This window comes from Jaculus jaculus, chromosome 1 (genome assembly GCF_020740685.1).
Source record: "Jaculus jaculus isolate mJacJac1 chromosome 1, mJacJac1.mat.Y.cur, whole genome shotgun sequence".
Taxonomy (NCBI): domain Eukaryota; kingdom Metazoa; phylum Chordata; class Mammalia; order Rodentia; family Dipodidae; genus Jaculus; species Jaculus jaculus.
The window spans coordinates 324,747,054-324,768,275 of NC_059102.1; the positions used below are offsets into that span (position 1 = coordinate 324,747,054).

The window sequence follows — 21,222 nt, forward strand, 5'->3', positions numbered from 1 at the left end:
TATTCTATATATTTTTTTAATTTTTATTTATTTATTTGACAGAGAAAGGGGGGAGAGAGAGAGAGAGAGAATGGGCGCACCATGGCCTCCAGCCACTGCAAATGAACTCCAGATGCATGTGCCCCCTTATGCATCTGGTTAATGTGGGTCCTGGGGAATCAAACCTGGATCCTTTGGCTTTGTAGGCAAACACCTTAACAGCTAAGCCATCCCTCCAGCCTCAATTCTATTTTTTAATGACTTTTTATTTTATTTTATTTTTAAAATTTATTTATTTAGCTGGGTGTGGTGGCACACGCCTTTAATCCTAGCACTGGGGAGGCAGAGGTAGGAGGATCACCATGAGTTCGAGGCCACCCTGAGACTACATAGTGAATTCCAGGTCAGCCTGGGCTAGAGCGAGACCCTACCTTGAAAAACAAACAAACCAACAACAACAACAAAAAATCAAGTAGAGGGCTGGGGAGATAGCTTAGCAGGTAAGGCGCTTGCCTGCGAAGACTAAGGACTCAGGTTTGTTTCCCCATTACCCACATAAGTCAGATGCACAAGGTTGGTGCATGTGTCTGGAGTTCATTTGCAGGGGCAGGAGGCCCTGGTGTGCCCAATGCCAGAAGTTACTGTTCTCAAAACGCACTGCTTCAATACAGCACGTATTGTATTCCTTGAGTATCTCGATCTTTGTTTCTGTGTAATGGCAAGAATACTTTTGTGTCTTTGCCTTGGTTCTGGCTTTGTCTTTGGAACTGATCACTTTTGCTAACTCAGACATAGACTGTCTCTGATTTCTTGGGGGTCAAAGGGGCCCATAGGTACATCATCCTGAGTTTCTGTTTTCTGAGGCAGGGTATCACTCTAGCTAGCCCAGGCTGACCTGGAACTCACTCCATAGTCTCAGGCTGGCCTTGAACGCACAGCATTCTTCATATCTCTGCTTCCCAAGTGCTGGGATTTAAGGCATGTGCCACAGTGCCTGGCTCATCTTGATTTTTGTTTTCTCACCTTTTTTAGTTAAGGTCCGCTGGATGCTGCCCACTCTGGCTCCTGGAGAGGAAAGCCTGGGTCTCACAGAGCTCCTGCGTCTTCAGGTAGCTCCCGGCCCCCCAGTGGCTTCTGCCAGGCCCCTGAGTCTCACTCTTAGTTCAGCTCTTGGCCTAGGACCACAATGCGCACACTCTAGGGGACCCTCCGTTCTATTCTTTGCCCCACAGATCCCAGCGGCTTCAGCAGCAGCCCTTCCCCAGCTCTGCAGGATCACCCCTGACCACATGGGTTCCTTTCCCTGAACGTGGCCCAGGCAGCACCCACAGGGTAGAAAAGAAAGCCGGGTGCACACGAGTCTCTTGTGTGCTTTCCAGCTCTTGGAGGTGGCAGCCTTACATTTCTGGTGGTCAGTTCCTTGAAACACGCCTCATCCGTTTCACCCACTTATAAGTCATTGAAAGCTGAGTTATTGCTCAGAACTGGCTGTGTGTAAAATCCCATGTCTTGATTGTTCACTAGGAAATTGTCATTGTTGCTACGTTGGGCAAATTCATAATACACAAGTTCTGTTGTATGGCTCTAACTCCACCCTTTTCTTTTTTTTTTTTTTTTCGTGTATAATTTTTTTTTTTTTTTTTACTAAGTTGGGTAATTTCACAAACATTACAACAGGAAAAACATAACTAGAAGCTAGACATAACCCAAATGATTTTGAAAAGCCTGAAATAAACAGCACAATGAGGGCTGGGGATATGGTCAAGTGCTTGCCTAGCATATACAAGGCTCTGGACACAAGGCTCGGGGTTCAATCAATCTCCAGTGCCATTAAGGGCAAGAGGGGAAGAAAAACAGTGCAATGACACCCTTTTCTTTTTAAAACAATAATTGTGTCTTTAAATGGATTCAGTATTCTCCTTAAGTCTTTTTACAATGTGCTCTCTTCATCCTTGAGTCCTTCATTTGTTCTGCTCCCCTAAAAGGTAAGATTTTTAGAACAAGTGGGGTATTTATTTATTTGTTTTCTGAGAAGGACTCATGGGCCTGACGTTCCTTGAGCAATTTCCAGTTTGAGAATGTGCTTCTGCTGGCCTGGAGCACTGGTCGGTGGAAGAGCCCTTGCTGGGAGGGAGGGGAGGAGACGGGGAAGAGAGTACGTGCCTTCGCCTGCATCCTGGAACACCTTGTCTGGTTATCATTTTCTTGGTCACATTTTCTTTATTATTTGTTATACAGTGCTCGGTGGTTTGCTTTAATTATTTTCCTAGTGATAAAATATTTTTAAAATGTTTAGAGAGCCAGGTGTGGTGGCACATGCCTTTAATCCCAGCACTGGGAGGCAGAGGTAGGAGGATTGCTGTGAGTTTGAGGCCACTCTGAGACTCCATAGTGAATTCCAGGTCAGCCTGGGCTAGAGAGAGACCCTACATCAAAAACAACAACAACAAAAAAAAAAGTTTAGAACTTGGGGCTGGAGGGATTGCTTAGTGGTTAAGGCGCTTGCCTGCCAAGCCAAAGGACCCAAGTTCGATTCCCCAAGTCCCACGTTAGCCAGAGATGCACATGGTGGTGCATGCATCTGGAGTTCGTTTACAGTGGCTGGAGGACCTGGTGTGCCTATTCTCTCTCTCTCTCTTTTTCTGTCTGTCTGTCTGCCTCTTTTCCTCTCTTGCTCTCCCAAATAAATAATAAAATTTTAAAAAATAGGAAAAAATGTTTAGAATTCTGTTTCTTTTACTTTTTATGATGCATTGGTACCTACAAAAGAACATGCAGGTAGCTTGGTGTGGTGGTGCGTGCCTGTAACCCCCTACTCAGGATGAGGAGCCGGGAGCATCAGGAGTTCAAGGCCAGCCTGGGATATATGATACCTTGTCTCAAAAACCAAACCAAACCAAGGGCTGGAGAGATGGCTTAGTAGTTAAGGCACTTGCCTGCAAAGTCAAAGGACCCAGGTCTATTTTCCCATGGCCCACTTAAGCCAGATGTATTAGGCGAAGCATGTGTCTGCAGTTCCTATGCAGCAGCTAGAGGCCCTGGTGCACCCATTCTCTATCTGCCTCTTCCTCTCTCTCTCTCTCTCTCTCTCTTAAATAAAATGAAAGCCAAACTCTGGTGGTTTGAGTAGAATAGGTGGCCCCCAATATATTCAGTTGTTTGTTTGTAGTTTGCCTCTGCTGGCTACCTGGCTGGAGGCAGTGTCACTGGGTGATCTTAAGGTGTGGTGGTGAGTTTCAGATTTCAATCTAAAGATATACAAAGTGTGCCTAGCTGGAGTTCCTGAAGTGTGCTGTGGCTTTTGACCTTTAGGCTTGTACTTCTCTCTCTGTGCTTGGGCCTGTGAAGGCAGGCCAGCTTCTTCTGCCATGATGGAACTTCCCCTGGATCTGTAAGCTTCAATAAATCCCTTCCTCCGTCACTGTGCCTGGTCAGGAAGTTCATCTCAGTGAACCTGAAGCTGTCTGCTACACAAACCAAAACCAAAAATAAGCTGAATAGTCTCTAGCCACCATCCAACTTCAAAGCTAGACTGTGGTACTCCGGGTGATGCCTCAGCCCGCCTCCCACTCAGTCCTCACGGGAAACCATCCTAACTTCCCTTTATAGATTCTGCATGACTTTTCCCTTAAATAATATAATATCTAGGGGTTTGATTTTTGAGGGGATGTGTCTTGCTTTTGGGACAGTGTCTCACTATATCCCAGGTTGGCCTTGAACTCAGAATCCTCCTGCCTTAGCTTCCCATGTGCTATGCTTATAGGCATGAACCACTATATCCAGCCTGTATTTGAGTTTTTATTTTTGCCTAACACAATAAGTACAACACGTTTCTATGTTTATGGTTCCAGTTACACTAGTGTGCAGAGCTCTCGTGACTGCTGTAGCGAGGACATTGTCTCTGCCAATGCTCCTGTCAGTTGACAGTTACATGGTTCTCCCCCCACCCCAGGGTGAACAATGTTGTCTGTCAAGGGTGTTCTTGCATTGTCTCCTAATTATGTTGCAACAATTTTTTTCTTGTTTGGTTTTTCGAGGTAGGGTCTCACTCTAGCTCAGACTGACCTGGAATTTACTATGTAACTACAGGGTGGCCTCGAACTCACGACAATCCTCCTACCTCTGCCTCCTAAGTGCTGGGATTAAAGGTGTGTGCCACCACGCCTGGCTGCAACAATTTTTGGATATATACCCAAAGGTGGGATTGGTAGAGTTGTAGGATGTATATGTAATCAGCCTGGCAAGAAGATGCCAAGGATTTTCTGAGTGGTTCATGGATGTGATGCCCACTGCCTGCGGCTGGGCTCCCCAGCCTCACTTGGCTGGCCCTGTGTGTGGTTGTGAAGAGGTTGGAACTCTGTCAGCTTTGGGCCCCTCTGGTGTGGTTTTGCTTTTTCTATTACGATACTTGAAGAATTTCTTTATCATCAAAGTTCACTTAACTTTCACTGTCAATTAGAATATACTTCAGTACTTAGCATTCTCTATTATATATGCTTGGAACACATTATTCTATTTATAAGCTCAGTCAGTCCCTCATTTCACGAAAATTCATTTGACTGTACTTTTAAAAAGTACATTTTTATTTATTCATTTAAGAGTGAGGGGGGGTATTACCATGTGATTTTTTTTAACTATGGAAAATGTTAATAAAAATTGTGAAAATAAATAAAATAAAAATAAATAAATAAATAAAAATTTTCAAGAGATAGAATCCAAGCCATACCAGAAAAAAAAAAAAAAAAGAGTGAGAGGGAAGGATGGGCTGGGGAGATGGCTTAGTGGTTAAGGCACTTGCCTGCGAAGCCTAAGGGCCCATGTTCAACTCTCCAGATCCCATGTAAGCCAGACACACAAAAGCGAGGCAAACGCAAGGTCACGCATGCCCACTAGGTGGTGGAAGCAGCTGGAGTTCAATTTCAGTGGCTGAGGCCATGGTGTGCCAATTCTGTCTCTGTCTCTCTCTCCTAAATAAATAAATAGAGAGCGAGATGGAGGGAGTGAGAGAGTGAGTGTGGGAATGCTAGAGCCTCTTGCTACTGCAAATGAATTCCAAATGCATGTGCTGCTTCGTGCATCTGGCTCTACAAGGTTACTGGGGAATTGAACCCTGGCTGGCAGGCTTGGCATGCAAGAGCCTTTCAATGCTAAGCCATCTCCCCAGTCCTTGATTCTACTTTTTTTTTTTTTTTTTTTTTTTGGTTTTTCGAGGTAGGGTCTCACTCTGGTCCAGGCTGACCTGGAATTAACTCTGTAGTCTCAGGGTGGCCTTGAACTCATGGCAATCCTCCTACCTCTGCCTCCCGAGTGCTGGGATTAAAGGCGTGCGCCACCACGCCCGGCTGATTCTACTTTTTTTTTTTTTTTAATTTTTTTAATTTATTTATTTGAGAGCGACAGACACAGAGAGAAAGACAGATAGAGGGAGAGAGAGAGAGAATGGGCGCGCCAGGGCTTCCAGCCTCTGCAAATGAACTCCAGACGCGTGCGCCCCCTTGTGCATCTGGATAACGTGGGACCTGGGGAACCGAGCCTCGAACCGGGGTCCTTAGGCTTCACAGGCGAGCGCTTAACCGCTAAGCAATCTCTCCAGCCCTGATTCTACTTTTGAGTGCATCTTTCGTTCTAAGTGCTGGTCTCTGTCTGGTATGGTCACCACTTATCTTTTTAGCTCTGACATGTTTTCCTCTCTTTGGCATTCCTGTCTTTCTCATCTTCAGTCACTGTGATTATCTTTAGTTTTTCCTCTAAATCGTAGTCGAAATTTCAACAGCATTTTTTTCTTCTTGCTTCTAGATTACATTAAAAAAATATTTCTAAGGAATGACTTTCTTCTTCTTTTTAACTTTAATTTTATTTATTTATTTGACAGAGAGAGATAAAGAGGGAGGGGGGGAGAGAGAGGGGGAGAGAGAGAAAATGGGCACACCAGAGCTTCCAGCCACTGTAAACGAACTCCAGATGCATGTGCCACCTTGTACATCTGGCTTACCTGGGTCCTGGGAAATCGAGCCTTGACCTGGGGTCCTTAGGCTTCACAAGCAAGCACTTAACTGCTAAGCCATCTCTCCAGCCCTTTTCTTCTTTTTTTAAAAAATATTTTATTGCCAGGCGTGGTGGTGCATGCCTTTAATCCCAGCACTTGGGAGGCAGTGGTAGGAGGATCGCCGTGAGTTCGCGGCCACCCTGAGACACCGTAGTGAATTACAGGTCAGTCTGGGCTAGAGTGAGACCAAAGAGAAAGAGAGAGAGAATGGGTGTGCCAGGGCCACCAGCCATTGCAAACGAACTCCAGATGCATGTGTCCCCTTATGCAGCTGGCTTACGTGGGTCCTGGAGAATGGAACCAGGATCCTTTGGCTTTGCAGGCAAATGCTTTAATGGCTAAGCCATCTCTCCAGTCCCGAATTTGCATTTCCATTCTAGAATGACTTGACTCCCATTTATTTCCTTAAATGTGAAATCGCCTTGTCCTTTTCATTTCTGGTGTTTTTCTACTTGGATTAGTTACTTTCCTCATGACTGTGACAAAATGCCTGGCAGGAGCAATTTAATGGCATAGGGGTTCACTCACCCTGGTTCACTGGGCAGGGGGTACGGTCTCTCCTGGTGGGGGAATAGCATGGGGGGCGAAGAGCCTTGGGTCCATGGTGGTGGGGAGTTCGCAGCAGGGCTTCCTACATCTCTCTCTGGACCAGGAAGCAGAGTGCTCAGGCTGGGAAGGCCCCTCAAGGCTGGTCCCCAGCAACCACATCCTCCAGCAAACTCCTGAAGGTTCCACAACCCCACCCCCCCACCCCCGCGCCAAAAAAAAGCACTACCAGCTGGAGACCAAGTATTCAAGCATGTGAGCTGTGATGGGCATGACACATTCGAATCATACCACCACCCATCTTTAAGTTATCTTCCCCTGGATGGATTCACGGGCTGGTCAATCTGTGTAGCAAGGAGAATGGGAAGGAATGGCTTTCTACTGCTGGAGTTCCGATTGCTTCTTTTCCTTCTGCTCATGTCGGGGGGAACTTACTAGAGTGTAGAAGTCACTTATTCTTGGTTTCCTGGGGGACAGGGTGAGGAGGGGCAGGGAAAGCTGGAGGCACAGGGATGGGGCTGGGGGACTGCGCTCTACTCTGCCTGCTCAGTGACTCTGTGAACTGTCAGAATCCAGTCCTCGGGCTTGGGTGAGACCCACAGCCCCCACGGGGAGGTGGGGTGGGCAGCACACACCATGCCCATGATGAGGTGGCATGGGTAGCACACACACACTCCTAACGAGGACGTGGTGTGGGTGGCACACACCATCCTCATGGAAAGGCAGAATCTTCCCATTGTCTCCCAAATTTAGCTGGTTGCTCCAGAGCCTTCACGTTGGTCAGCCTCAGTTCAGTTGCTCACTTCCCCCATTCTGCCCATTTTTCCCCCCCCTCCCCTGTAGGTAAAGAAGGGGTGCTTGGCATCTCTGCCTTGGGGGTGTGAGAGAGAATTCTCAGGTCTTTGTTCACTCTCCTCTCGGCTTCCAGGGGAGCGGGGACCTGGTTGGGAGCGACTCTGGAAACCTCTTTTCTCCATTGTTGTCTTTGGAGAGGGGTCACCTCTTTCTTTGATTGCTGGGCTGAATTCCTTCTGCTTGTCTCAGTTTCTCTGTCTTTGCGTAGAGGATATTGTTGGGGTATTGGCAACACAAAACCCTGTGAGAAAGTTTCAGCTGGGCATGGCGGCTTTCACCTATAATTCTCGCACTTGGGAAACTGAGGCAGGAGGATTGCCTGTGAGTTCCAGGCTAGCCTGGGCTACAGATTGAGACCATCTTAGCTTTATAAAAGAAAGGAAGAAATAAATAGGGAAAAAGGAAGGAAGGAAGGAAGGAAGGAAGGAAGGAAGGAAGGAAGGAAGGAAGGAAGGAAGGAAGGGAGAGAGGAAAGGGGGAGGAAGGAAGGAAGAGAAAGAAAGAACAGAAAGAAGAAGGAAGGGGAAAGGAAGGGTTTTTTTTTTGGATTTTCGAGGTAGGGTCTCACTCTGGCCCCTCTGACCTGGAATTAACTGTGTAATCTCAGGGTGGCCTTGAACTCATGGCGATCCTCCTACCTCTGCCTCCCAAGTGCTGGGATTAAAGGCGTGCGCCACCACGCCCTGCTCGAAGGAAGATATTTTTAACTTTGTACCTTAGTGCAGACGTCCTTACTTGTTTTGTCTGGCTACTCTATTAGAATGTTCTATGAAGACAAGAATCATGTTTGTTTGGTTTACTTCTGTGTCCCTACCTCCTAAAGACGGTGTCTGGCACACTGTAGAGCTAGTCAATAAGTATTTATAGGCTGGATGACTGGATTGATGGATGGATTTGTATGTGGGTGGGTGGATGGGTGGGCAAAGAAACTGGCATGTTTTCACCACCGTCCATGCAAGGATGTGGCAGTAGCAATGGAGAGGAAGGGTGGATTTTGACACATTGGGGGTTGGCTGGGAAATGAGAGAGTGTGGTGTGTTAAGAGAGACAATGAGCCAGAAGAATCTATAATCCCTGACAATGAATGGAGGCGTCTGGGGATTTCAGGTGGATGAATGGTGTCGTCAGTGCATCTGCAATGGAGAGAGAGGACACTGAAGAGGTAGAAGAGTCTGGAATTAATTTGGACTTGCTGAGTTTTACGTGAGGCTGGTGTTGGGAGAGTACAGAGCTGGGTAGAGTTTGGAAGGTCAGCAGCAGAGGGGAAGGTTATGGCAACGGAGATGGAAAAGGGGGAAGAAGAGGAGGGGGGGAAGAAGGAGGATAGGGGAGGGACAAGGAGAAAAAAGAGAAGAGCAGAAGAGAGGAGAGGAGAGGAGAGAGAGAAACGAATCTGCATTTAAACTTGGAGAGAGGGCTGGAGAGATGGCTTAGCGGTTAAAGCGCTTGCCTACAAAGCCAAAGGACCTCGGTTGGATTCCTTAGGACCCATGTAAGACAGATGCATGAGGTAGTGCATGTGTCTGGAGTTCATTTGCAGTGGCTGGAGGCCCTGGTACACCCATTCTCCCTCTGTTTCTTTCTCTCTCTCGCTCGCTCTCCCTCCTTCTCTCTCTCTCTATGCCTCTCTCAAATAAATATTAAACTTGGAGAGAGATCAGAGACAAAAATATCTGATTCCATTAAATCCCAGGTTTGGACTGGAGAGATGGCTCAGTGGTTAAAGCACTTGTCTGAAAAGCCTAATGAGCCGAGTCCAATTCCCCAGGACCCACATAAAGCCAGATGCACAAAGTGGTGCATGCATTTGGAGTTCATTTGCAGCAGCCAGAGACCCTGGCACACCCATTCTCTCCTCTATATCTTTCTGCTTGCAAACAAAAATACTTTTATGAGAGAGAGAGAGAGAATGAGAGAGAGAGAGAACTGATGTACCAGGGCTTTAGCCACTGCAAACACACTCCAAACGTGTGCATCACCTCGTGTGCATGTGTCACCTTGTGCATCTGGAGTACATGGGTTCTGGGAAGTCGAACCTGGGTCCTTAGGCTTTGCAGGGAAGTGCCTTAACCATTAAGCAATCTCTCCAGGCCAAAATATTTAAACAAAAATAAATAAAGGGGCTAGGCTTGTTGGCACACACCTTTAATCTCAGCACTTGGGAGGCAGAGGAGGGAGGATCACTGTGAGTTCAGGGCCACCCTGAGATTCCATAGTGAATTCCAGATCAGCCTGGACTACAGCGAGAATCTACCTTAAAAACCAACCAAAGGGGGCTGGAGAGATGGCTTAGCAGTTAAACGCTTGCCTGTGAAGCCTAAGGACCCTGGTTCGAGGCTCGATTTCCCAGGACCCACGTTAGCCAGATGCACAAGGGGTGCATGCATCTGGAGTTTGTTTGCAGTGGCTGGAGGCCCTGGCATACCCATTCTCTCCCTCCCTCCCTCCCTCTCTCTCTCTCTCTCTGTCACTCTCAAATAAATAAATAAAAATAAACCAAATAAAGATATTAAAAAAAACCCAACCAAATAAATTAAATGAATAAAATACAAAAACAAAAGTAAACTAAATAATAAATCCCAGGTTTCAGAAAATATTTCTAGAAATGATAATTTCAAAATGGTCTGCAAGCTGGGCGTGGTGGTACACACCTTTAATCTCAGCACTTGGAAGGCAGAGGTAGGAGGATCCCTGTAAGTTCGAGACCAGCCTGAGACTACATAGTGAATTCCAGGTCAGCCTGGGCTACAGCGAGACCCCTCCCTTGATCTTTTGCCATGTTTCACATTCCACTTCTCTGTTCTGTTCCTCCAAGGTACAAAAACAAAGTGAAGGCTTTTATGTAGTCATCTCAAAAAATGTGATAGTAACTGGGTTTAAGGCATGGGAATAGTTTGCTCTACATTCACCTAAGTTCACAGTATGAGTCATCTGAGGTTCAGAAACCCAGCAAGGTGGAGGTATTTTCATGCCCCAACTAGCGGGGCAAGGAGGGGGTAGGGTGTCAACAAGCACGGGCGTGAGTGTCAGATGAAAGGCCCAGGGAAGAGGAGCCTGGGAAGATTCACCCTGGCTGATGACTAAGGGCCTGGAGACAATAACGTCAGCATACACCATGACCAGGAGCCCAGGTAGCTATCTCTGGGCTGGGACAGTGATCCAGAGCTGGGGGAACATCCCAGAATCTCCCATTCAGCCCTGCCTCTGCCCACCCTCCTCTTCCCAACACACTTGAGTTTGTTTTAGGGCTGGGATGATGACCTCCTTCTGACTCTGAGTTCAATTTCGGGGGCTGCTGTGACAGCCACAATCTCTAGGTGTCATCACAGGAAATGAACGACAGTGGGGCCGATGTAGAGTCACCTTGAACTGTCAGAATGAAATTGCAGAGAAGTTGAGGGCCTTGTAGAAAATTTAAATGATGCACTGCCGAGCCAGATGTACCTGACTGTAACATCCATACTCACGCTACTCAGCATCAAGGGCATTTCTGGCCCATGATATCTTGGCTTACTATGAATAATTCAGCCACAATAAAAGCTTAAGCACTTTTGGCACAAATAAACAGATGGATGGACGAGTGAGTGGGTAGATGGGTGGTTAATGGTTGAATGTGTGGGATGAAATGGTTTGGGTACCATAAGCATCTGTCCTTTGACCTATAGCCCTGTTGAATTTATCATCCTTCCGAAGAACTTTGGCTGTGTGTATGTGAAAGAATTTCTTCTGTGGGGAAAAAAAGAACATTAGGACTGGAGAGATGGCTTAGCGGTTAAGCGCTTGCCTGTGAAGCCTAAGGACCCCGGTTCGAGGCTCGGTTCCCCAGGTCCCACGTTAGCCAGATGCACAAGGGGGCGCACGCGTCTGGAGTTCGTTTGCAGTGGCTGGAAGCCCTGGCGCGCCCATTCTCTATCTGTCTCTTTCTCTCCCTCTCTCTCTGTCACAAATAAATTAAAATGAACAAAAAATATTTTTTAAAAAAAGAACACTATTCATCAAACTCATCAATAACAATCATTGAAACTAGCAAGTATTTCATGAAATCAAGTTATTCAAAGTAATCTTTAATTGTTCATTGCAGGCATTTAGAAAACATGAATTCTATCAAATTCTTTTAACGCAAAGAAAGAAAAAAAGGACAGTGACTTCTGGTCAAGATGGTGTCCGCCTAACCACGCCACACCTCCAGGGGAAGGAAAGATGGACGCAGATCCTGAGGATAGAATCAGCCCATCACACCTCACCAGGGCCCCAGCTGAAACCAAAAGTAATTGGGGAAATGAGCAAGAGTGCTGCTTTCTTGGTGAACCTGATACCAGCACAAGGGTAAAGGAGGTAGACACAGAGAACACTCAACACCTACCAAACCAGAGATCCAGAGACACAGAGGCTCTCAAGACCTCATCACTGAGGCAGACCTAAAATGAACCCAACATGGCTCAGGGAAGTTCACAAAAGAGGGGCCGAAAAGATTGTTAGAGCCATGAGTTGCAACATTATGCACAGAGACATTGCCTCTTCCCCATAACTGATGGCTACCCCCAAAATTCACAACCCACATTCCCCAATGAGGAGGGTCCCTGCTGAGGGAGGAGGCTAACGATGGTACCAACATGGCTGTATACACACTGTGTACATAAGTAATAACCAAAAGAAAAAAGAAAAGGAATCCGGGTGTGGTGATGCATGCCTTTAATCACAACACTCAGGAGGCAGAGGTAGGAGGATCACCATGAGTTCGAGGCTACCCTGAGACTACATAGTAGATTCCAGGTCAGCCTGGACTAGTATGACATCCTACCTCGAAAAACCAAAAGGAGAAAAGGACAATCTTTGTTAGCAATGAAGGACTCAGACATTTCTGGGTACTGGGCTTCAGCAATCATCCTTTCTAATGTCCTTTTACAGTTAGTATTTAGATGATGATTTAATGATTTTTCTTTCTTTTTTCTTTTTTGCTACAGGCCAAACTTCATTTCTTACTTATGTAATTAATTATGTAATTATGTACTTAATTAAGTTATGTTTTGTAGTGTTGGGGATGGAACCCACAGGCAAGCTGTATACTGTTAAAACACATCCTATCTAGTCTGATTTATTTTACCTTTTAGTGCTTCTTTTTCTTGCCTGCAAATGAACTCCAAAGGCATGCGCCACCATGTGCATCTGGCTTATGTGGGTCCTGGGGAATCGAACCTGGGTGCTTTGGCTTCGCAGGCAAGCGCCTTAACCGTTAAGCCATCTCTCCAGCCCCTAAACGTAAGCTTTTAAACAGCACTCTGTATAGGAATTGCAGCTTTCCCTTTGTCCCTCTCCCCCACCCTTCCTCTCTTTTCTTCCTCTTCTCATCCTCCTCCTTGTTCTTTTTAGACATGCTGTCACGAATCCCAAACTGGCGTTCAGCTTGCTATATCGCTGAGATTGACCTTGAACTCCAGAATCTCCTGCCTTGACTCTCCAAGTGAAAAAGACAGTTTTTCTGCTTTGGCCTAGACGAGGGCTCGCTCCGCTCTGTACCTTCCCCAGCAACCACAGGATGGGGACACTGCGGTGGTTGCTGAGGTGAAAGGAGTCCCTGAAGGAGGGCTAGGTGACCTCACAGCCTTCCTCCCCTCTTTATCATATGCGCTTTCTTGACGGGAGCAAGCTGGCCATCATTCCACGCTCCTTAAAGGTCTGTTCTCCTTGCAAGAAGTGTTGGTTCTGAATTCCATTTGAGCATCAGGTCTCCCTCAGTTGGGCTTCTATTCTCCATGTAATGTGAGTAACTTAGGTTGGTGGCTTTGTCACCACGTGTGACAGAATTTGGACAGGAAGCTTTAAGAGGCTTCATGCCACAGGCTTCAGCATCTCCGGCTCCACAACCCCAACTACACGTTCCCAGCTCTGAGAGTGCTAACTTCTTTGGAGCTCTGCCTTAGCAGGGAGCCTGCAGCGTCCCAGCAGAGGGCCAGAGCCACTCCCTCCTCTTTGCCTGTCTCTAGCTTTCCACACTCAGCCATGTGTTTTAGCTTTGCATAATGTAGCATGCAAAACAGATACATTTAATGTGTATTTATTCTGTTTATTTTATTTTTTTAAAATAAAGCATAAAGCAGGCTCATTATTTTTCTGTTTATTTATTTGAGAGTGAGACAGAATGGGCATGCCAGGACCTCCAGCCACTGCAAATGAACTCCAGACACATGCACCCCCTTATGCATCTGGCTAACATGGGTCCTGGGGAATCGAGCCTTGAACTGGGGTCCTTAGGCTTCACAGGCAAACACTTAACCGCTAAGCCATCTCTCTAGTCCTTATTTTATTTTATTGAGGTAGGGTCTCACTCTAGCCCAGGCTGACCTGGAATTCATTATGTAGTTTCAGGCTGGCCTCAAACTCACAGTGATCCTCCTATCTCTGCCTCCCAAGTACTGGGATTACAGGCATGTGCCACCATGCCTGGCTTTATTCCATTTTTTTTTTAATTTATTTATTTGAGAGCGACAGACACGGAGAGAAAGACAGATAGAGGGAGAGAGAGAGAATGGGCACGCCAGGGCTTCCAGCCTCTGCAAACGAACTCCAGACGCATGCGCCCCCTTGTGCATCTGGCTAACGTGGGACCTGGGGAACTGAGCCTCGAACCGGGGTCCTTAGGCTTCACAGGCAAGCGCTTAACCGCTAAGCCATCTCTCCAGCCCTCCATTTTTTTTGAGATGAGTCTCATAGCTCAGGCTGACTTTGCACTCATGATTCTCCTGCCTCCTCCTTGTAATTGCTTGTATCACTAAACCTGGCACAAAAGAGGTATCTGAGCTGACCTGGAATTCACTATGTAGTCTCAGGGTGGCCTCGAACTCATGGTGATCCTCCTACCTCTGCCTCCTGAGTGCTGGGATCAAAGGTGTGCACCACCACGCCCGGCTAAAAGAGATGTCTTTAAAAGCAACCCAAGGCCTTATCTTCTGGTGGGCTGTAGACTGAAAATCAGAGCAGAGGGAGAGAGGTAATAGGTAATAAGCAAACCAAGATCTATACAGAAATTAGGGTCTATGTTAGCACCTGGGGGACCCTGGGATCTGGAATGGAGAATTAAGAATGTCTCTGCCATTTTGTCATGTAAGATGATTCAGAGAGAGGTACAGAATGACCTTGGTATGATTTCTACCACCTCTAAGTCCAGGGTTCTGGCCTCAGAGGTACCAGTGATATAGAACAAGGCTCACACACCATTTTGGTCACAGCTTGGGGCCTGACGGTCTGAATCAGTAAATGAGGACCTTGGAAGTGCCCTGGCTGAGCTGCTGGAAGCAGGGATATCGTCCTGGAGTCCTGGCTTTGCAGGGGGAAGGAGGGTGGCTCTACAAGTGTCTGTCCAATGGGCATTAAGTACGCAGAATGTCCACAGTACAGAGAGGTAGCGTTCTCTCATCCTCGCTGCCCAGTGCACCTGAGGTTGGGTGCATTCAGCTATGGGCTCTCAAGGAGAAAACTGGGGACCATGCTTTTACCATCTGGTGTCAGTTGCAATATGGCCTTAGTTACTGGCCAGATGCTGGGGTGGCCGGGCCTCTGCTGGGTTCTTCTGTATATCAACCACTTCTCACTTCTCCCTCCAGAAGGCTATGAGGTTAGCACAATGGTTCTACTTTGCAGATTAGAGAAGTGATGTTCATGGAGGGTCCTTAACTCCAAATTTACACAGCTGCAAGTAAGTGGGAGAGCTGGACTTTTATTTATTTTATTTTATTTATTTATTTTTTATGAGGTAGGGTCTCACTCTAGCCCTGGCTGACCTGGAATTCACTATGTAATCCCAGAGTGGCCTCAAACTCACAGTAATCCACGTACCTCTGCCTCCCAAATGCTGGGATTAAAGATGTTTGCCACCACGCCAGGCTTTATCAAGGACTTTTAAATTTAATTTAGTTTTTATCAAGGGACCCAATGGACAATAAGAATAAAATGATGGGGGGCTGGAGAGATGGCTTAGTGGTTAAGGCACTTGCCTGCAAAGCCAGAGGATCCCAGTTCGACACTCCAGGAGCCATGGAAGCCAGATGCACAAGGGGGCGCATGTATCTGGGGTTGTTTGCAGTGGTTGGAAGCCCTGGTGCACCCATTCTCTTTCTCTCGCTGTCTCACTCTGCCTCTTTCCCTCTCTCAAATAAATAAAATAATATAATATAAAAAAAGAATGGGGCTGGAGAGATGGCTTAGCAGTTAAGTGCTTGCCTGTGAAGCCTAAGGACCCCAGTTTGAGGTCCAATTCCCCAGAACCCACATTAGCCAGATGCACAAGGGGTCGAACGCATCTGGAGTTTGTTTGCAGTGGATGAAGGCCCTGGCAGGCCCACTCTCTCTCTCTCTCTCTATCTGCCACTTTCTCTCTGTGTCTGTTGCTCTCAAATAACTAAATAAAAATGAACAAAAAAAAATTTTAAAAACCTTTTAAAAAAAGAATAAAATGATGGGGCTTGAGAGATGACTTAGTGGTTAAGGTGCTTGCCTGCAAAGCCTAAGGGCCCAGGTTCAACTCCTCAGTACCCATGTAAGCCAGATGCACATGGTTGTGTATGCATCTGGAGTTCATTTGCAGTGGCTGGAGGCCCTGGTGTGTTCATTCTCTCTCTGTGTCTGCCTCTCTCTCTAAATAAAAGGAAAAAGAATAAAATGATGAATGAGAAAAGCTCAGGTATTTCGTGTATATCGTTAAATACCTCCCCCCCACCGACAATTCTGAGATACTTTAAGATCTGCTCCCCACTGCAATCAGACTCTAATAATGTCTCGAAGTGTTCATGTCATGACCCTGGGGTATGGATGGGTCCTGAAACTTACTTCAAGCAATGAAGTTGCAAAGAGGATAGGATAGCCTCTTTGTGGGTGCCTTATAGAAGGTCACTTCTGGGTTGTTGGGGGATGCTCTTCTTTCTCAGCTTGTGTGCCTCAGTGAGACTAGTGGTATTGAACAGGGCCACTTGACAAAAGAAAAAAAAAAGGAAAAGTGACGATGGCGTCTCAGAAAACCTGTAAGCAAAATCTCTCTGCCGAAAGCAGTGTCAGCTTGGAAGCAGCTTCCCTCCGCCACACCTCAGATACGACCGTAGCCCTTAAGGGCCCCGAATTGCAGTCCGTGGCAGAGGAACGCCCCGGCCCCCATTCCATTATCCTTTGTGGCATAAATAGATGCTGCTCTGGCAATTGTCACAGAAGTAAATAGTGAGCATGGTCTCTTACTTGGTATAAGACTTTGCCTCAAAGAATAAGGCTAAGAGCTGGAGAGATGGCTTAGCAGTTAAGGGGCTTGCCTGTGAAGCCTAAGGACCTGAGTTCAATTCCCCAGAGCCCACGTAAGGCAGACACACTTGGTGGCACATGCATCTGGAGTTTGTTTGCAGTGGCTAGAGGCCCTGGTGCACCCTTTCTCTTTCTCCCATGAATAAATAAAAAATACTTCCAAAAAAGAATAAGACTGAGGGCTGGAGAGATGGCTTAATGGTTAAGATGCTTGCCCGCAAAGTCTAATGTCTTGAGTTCGATTCCCCAGTGCCCACATAAAGCCAGATACACAAGGTGGCACATGCATCTGGAATTTGTTTGCAGTGGCTAGAGACCCTGGTGTGCCCATTCTCTTTCACTCACTCTCTCTCTCTGCTTGCAAATGAATGAAAATATTTTTAAAATATAAGGTTGCGAGCAACTAAGGAATATACTAATGTTAACCTCTGGCCTCCACACACATGTGTACATGCATGCAGCCCACACATGTGAACATGTATACACACTTACATGCATGCCACACACATACACACAAAACAAAACAAATTTCATTTTGAGACAGGGTGCTGCCATGTAGTCCTGGCTGACCTGGAAGTTGTGGTCCTCCTGTCTCAGCTTCCTGAGTGCCAAGATTAGAGGTATGTGTGCAATGTGCCCAACTGCCTCAAAAAGTAGTATTTTTAAAGATTAATTATTTAATCATAAGCCTGGCATGGTGGTATATGTCTTTAATCCCAACACTCAGGAGACAGAGGTAGAAATTCACCATGAGTTCAAGGCCAGCCTGGAGACTATGTAATGAATTCCAGGTCAGCCTGGACTGCAGCAAGACCCTATCTCAAAAAAAAAAAAAAAAATGCTGGAGAGATGGCTTAATGGTTAAGGCGCTTGCCTGCAAAGCCAAAGGACTCAGATTCAATTCACAGGACCCATGTAAGCCAGATGCACAAGGTAGCTCATGTATCTGGAGTTTGTTTACAGTAGCTGGAGGCCCTAGCATGCCCATTCTCTCCTCTCTCTCTCTATTTGCCCCTCTTTCTCTCAAGTAATAAATAAAAATAAATGATGTCTTTTTTAAAAAGAACTAATCGTGAGTAAATATGTGTGAGGGGAGGTATTAGAACCAGGTGAGGACCGAGTGAACAGCTCAGTAACAGTGCAGGGTGGAGGGAAAGATGCCTAGGGCTGGTGCCCCATGGGTGGAAGAAAAGTCACTGCCTGGGACTGTACGAGAAGGCTTCCAGGAAGAAGACATGGCAGACCACAGAGGAGAGCTATAGTGATGGTGGGTGAGAAGAGAACAAGGGTTGGAGAGATTGCTCAGTGGTTAAGGTGCTTACGTGCAAAGCCTAAGGACCCAGGTTCAATTCCCCAGTACCCAAATAAGTCAGATGCACAAGTGGTGCATGCATGCGTCTGGAGTTCGTTTGTAGTGGTTAGAGGCCCTCCATTCTCTATCTTCCCTTTTCTATTTTCACTCTCAACTAAATAAAATAAAATAATTTTTTTTGTTTTTTTCAGGTAGTGTCTCATAGTATCCCATACTGACCTTGAATTCACTATGTAGTCTCAGGGTGGCCTTGAACTCTCGGCAATCCTCCTACCTCTGCCTCCCAAGTGCTGGGATTAAAGGCATGCACCAACATGCCTGGCTAAAAAAAATAAAAGAAGAGGGCACTGGAGAGATGACTTAGTGGTTAAGGCACTTGCCTGCAAAGCCAAAGGACCCAGGTTCAATTCCCCCAGGACCCACATAAGTCACGTAAGTCAGATGCACAAGGTGGCCCATGCATCTGGAGTTTGTTTGCAGTGGCTAGAAGCCCTGGCATGCCCATTCTCTCTCTCTCTCTCTCTCATAAAAAAATAAAAATTAAAAAATAAATAAAAAGAGAAGAGAGCAAGTCAAAATCAAGAGGCCAAGATATGCAGGAAGGCAGAGTGATCAGAGAGAAGGATCTAGAATGTGAAGAATAGGCAATTGGGCTGGGGCTTTAGGCGGTGTAAAATTATACGGATTGGATTTGAATGCCAATCTAAGGATTCTTCTGTTCTCCGATGGGAATGGAAAGGCAACAAATGGTCCATAAAGATAAAGAATGTTTCTTTTTAAAATGGTTCTTTATTGTAATATTTTCTTAACTTTTATTGATTTGAGAGAGAGAGAGAGAGAGAGAGAGAGAGAGGGAGAGAATGGGCACACCAGGGCCTGCAGCCACTGCAAACGAACTCCAGATGCATGTGCCACTTTGTGCATCTGGCTAACTTGAGTCCTGGGGGCATCGAACCTGGATCCTTTGGCTTTGCAGACAAGCGCCTTAACCACTAAGTCACCTCTCCAGCTCAATAAAGAGTATTTTTTAAAGGAAGGATATAGTACATGAAATCAGGGCATGTTGGGTGTCAAGAACACGAATGGTTCCAAATCTCAAACCTGAAGGGTGCTGGTGTGGGCAAAGGGAATTAGGACAACAATATGGCTTCCTGTGGAAAGTAGAAATTGAGTCCCTCATAGCGGTGGCTGGGCCATTCCTGATGGCTGATCGGGCATCTCTCCCAGCCTGGGACTTTCCAGCAGCCAGCCTTTCTGGTGCCACCTCCCAGGCCATGCGGTTCACTCCTTCTGAAGGGTCTGGTTGGCTTCCACACTGGAGGGTGGGCTCCCACCATATAATAAAGGTTCTGCCTCTGAGGATGGAGAAACTTTGGAGATCCTGCTCCTGGGTGAGGGCCTCTGCTTGCCAGCCAGCAGGAGCGAGCACAAGCCCATGTGAGGGAAGCCCTGGAGAACCTCAAATACCTTAAGGACTGACACACATCCACCATCACAAGACTGGGACCTGTGAAGTCACCAGCAAGGGAAGAGTCTTCCCCTGCCCGCTGACCCCTTCCCCCGTTGGCCTGCTTCAAGTGGGCAGTTTCTCTTGTCTCCAGGCATCTGTTCTCTATTCTCCCCCCTCCTCCCCCAACATCCTAGGATCACTCACGGCCCCTCCCTTAGAGCTCTCCCAACAAGGCTTATGGGCCTCAAGTTTACCTCATTTACGGACCTGACCCACTCAGTTATTGTAAGAGGATTACAAGAGGAAGCCAACTGTATAGTTTGGGTCGTCCTGCCAGGGCACCAGGCACTGACAATGGGACTCTTGTCGACCCTGATCTGGTCAAGGTGTGGACTCAGAATACTCCATTGGTACCTAGCATCTCCATGCAGGGAGCCAGCCAGGCCGAGTGTCCTGACAGGGCCCGTGGGGTGCCAACTGGCAATGCTCATGTAGCTCTATGTTCCTGAATATGGGCATAGATATCCAGAAGTTGTTACACTTAGGAGTCACTGAAGATAGACCAGAGAGAAGTGGCTTGGCAGAACCATAGGTGCCCCCCCCCGGCCCCCCGCCCCTGCCACAGGCTGCTGTCCACCTGGAGATGAAAGCCCTGTGAGCCAAAGCTACAGAGAACCCTGGGTGCCCAAGAAGCTCATTCTAGAAGCAGCCATGCATGAAGCGCTCACTGCGTGTGAGGCTGGCTATGTCAGCAGAACCACCTTTTAGATCTTTCTTTTTTTGTGAACAAAGTGCTACAGGGTTGAGCATCTACATTTTTTTGTTTTTTTAAGTTTAAGTTGTTTATTTAAGCCACCTCCTTGCACAGGCAAAGGGAGGGGAGATCAGTATAATGGTCATCATTTGATACAAGGAAAGGTCCCATACACTTTTCTGGTCCATGTGCAGAGGAATGGTCCAAACTGTGCTGTGATTCCTGCTGCCTGGGTGATGGTCGGGGTTGTCTTCGCTCATCTTCATAGCCAGTCGGAAGTGGATTCACGTGAGGGTTATGGAAGAAGGAATGGTTACCATCTCCCCAAGGAAAAGGCTTGGTCCTGATGCGGAGATGCCGGCAGGCGATGAACTTGGGTCTCTCGTGCTCGCCCTGTTTGGACTTCAGAAAGACATTGAGCATGCCCACTGCCACCCCGGGCAGTGCCACGAAGTGCCCTCCACATACGAGCTGAGCCCTCCTCGCCGTGGGCACCACTCGAAATGGGCCGACCCCGCTGTGGGAGCGTCCGGCCCAGCTGCCGGAACACCCGGGACGCCCACGTAGCCACCGCCGCCACCACCATCTTGGACCCCGCATCTACTTTTTATTATAATTAATTTATTTTTATTAACAACTTCATGATTGTAAACAATATCCTATGGTAGTGCCCTCGCCCCCCCCCCCCCACTTTCCCCTTTGAAACTCCATTCTCCATCATATCCCCTCCTCCTCTCAATCAGTCTTTTTTTTTTTGATGTCACCATCTTTTCTTCCTATTATGATGGTCTTGTGTAGGTAGTGTTAGGCACTGTGAGGTCATGGATACGCAGGACATTTTGTGTCTGGAGGAGCACATTGTAAGGAGTCCTACCCTTCCTTTGGCTCTTACATTCTTTCCACCACCTCTTCTGCAATGGACCCTGAGCCTTGGAAGGTGTGATAGATATTGCAGTGCTGAGCACTCCTCTGTCACTTCTTCCCAGCACCATGATGCC

General features: G+C 47.0%; 1 pseudogene; it reads right to left on the minus strand.

Moving 5' to 3' along the window:
• Positions 1-20,290: 20,290 nt before the first annotated feature.
• On the minus strand, positions 20,291-20,810 carry LOC101606449 (annotated as a pseudogene).
• Positions 20,811-21,222: the final 412 nt, after the last annotated feature.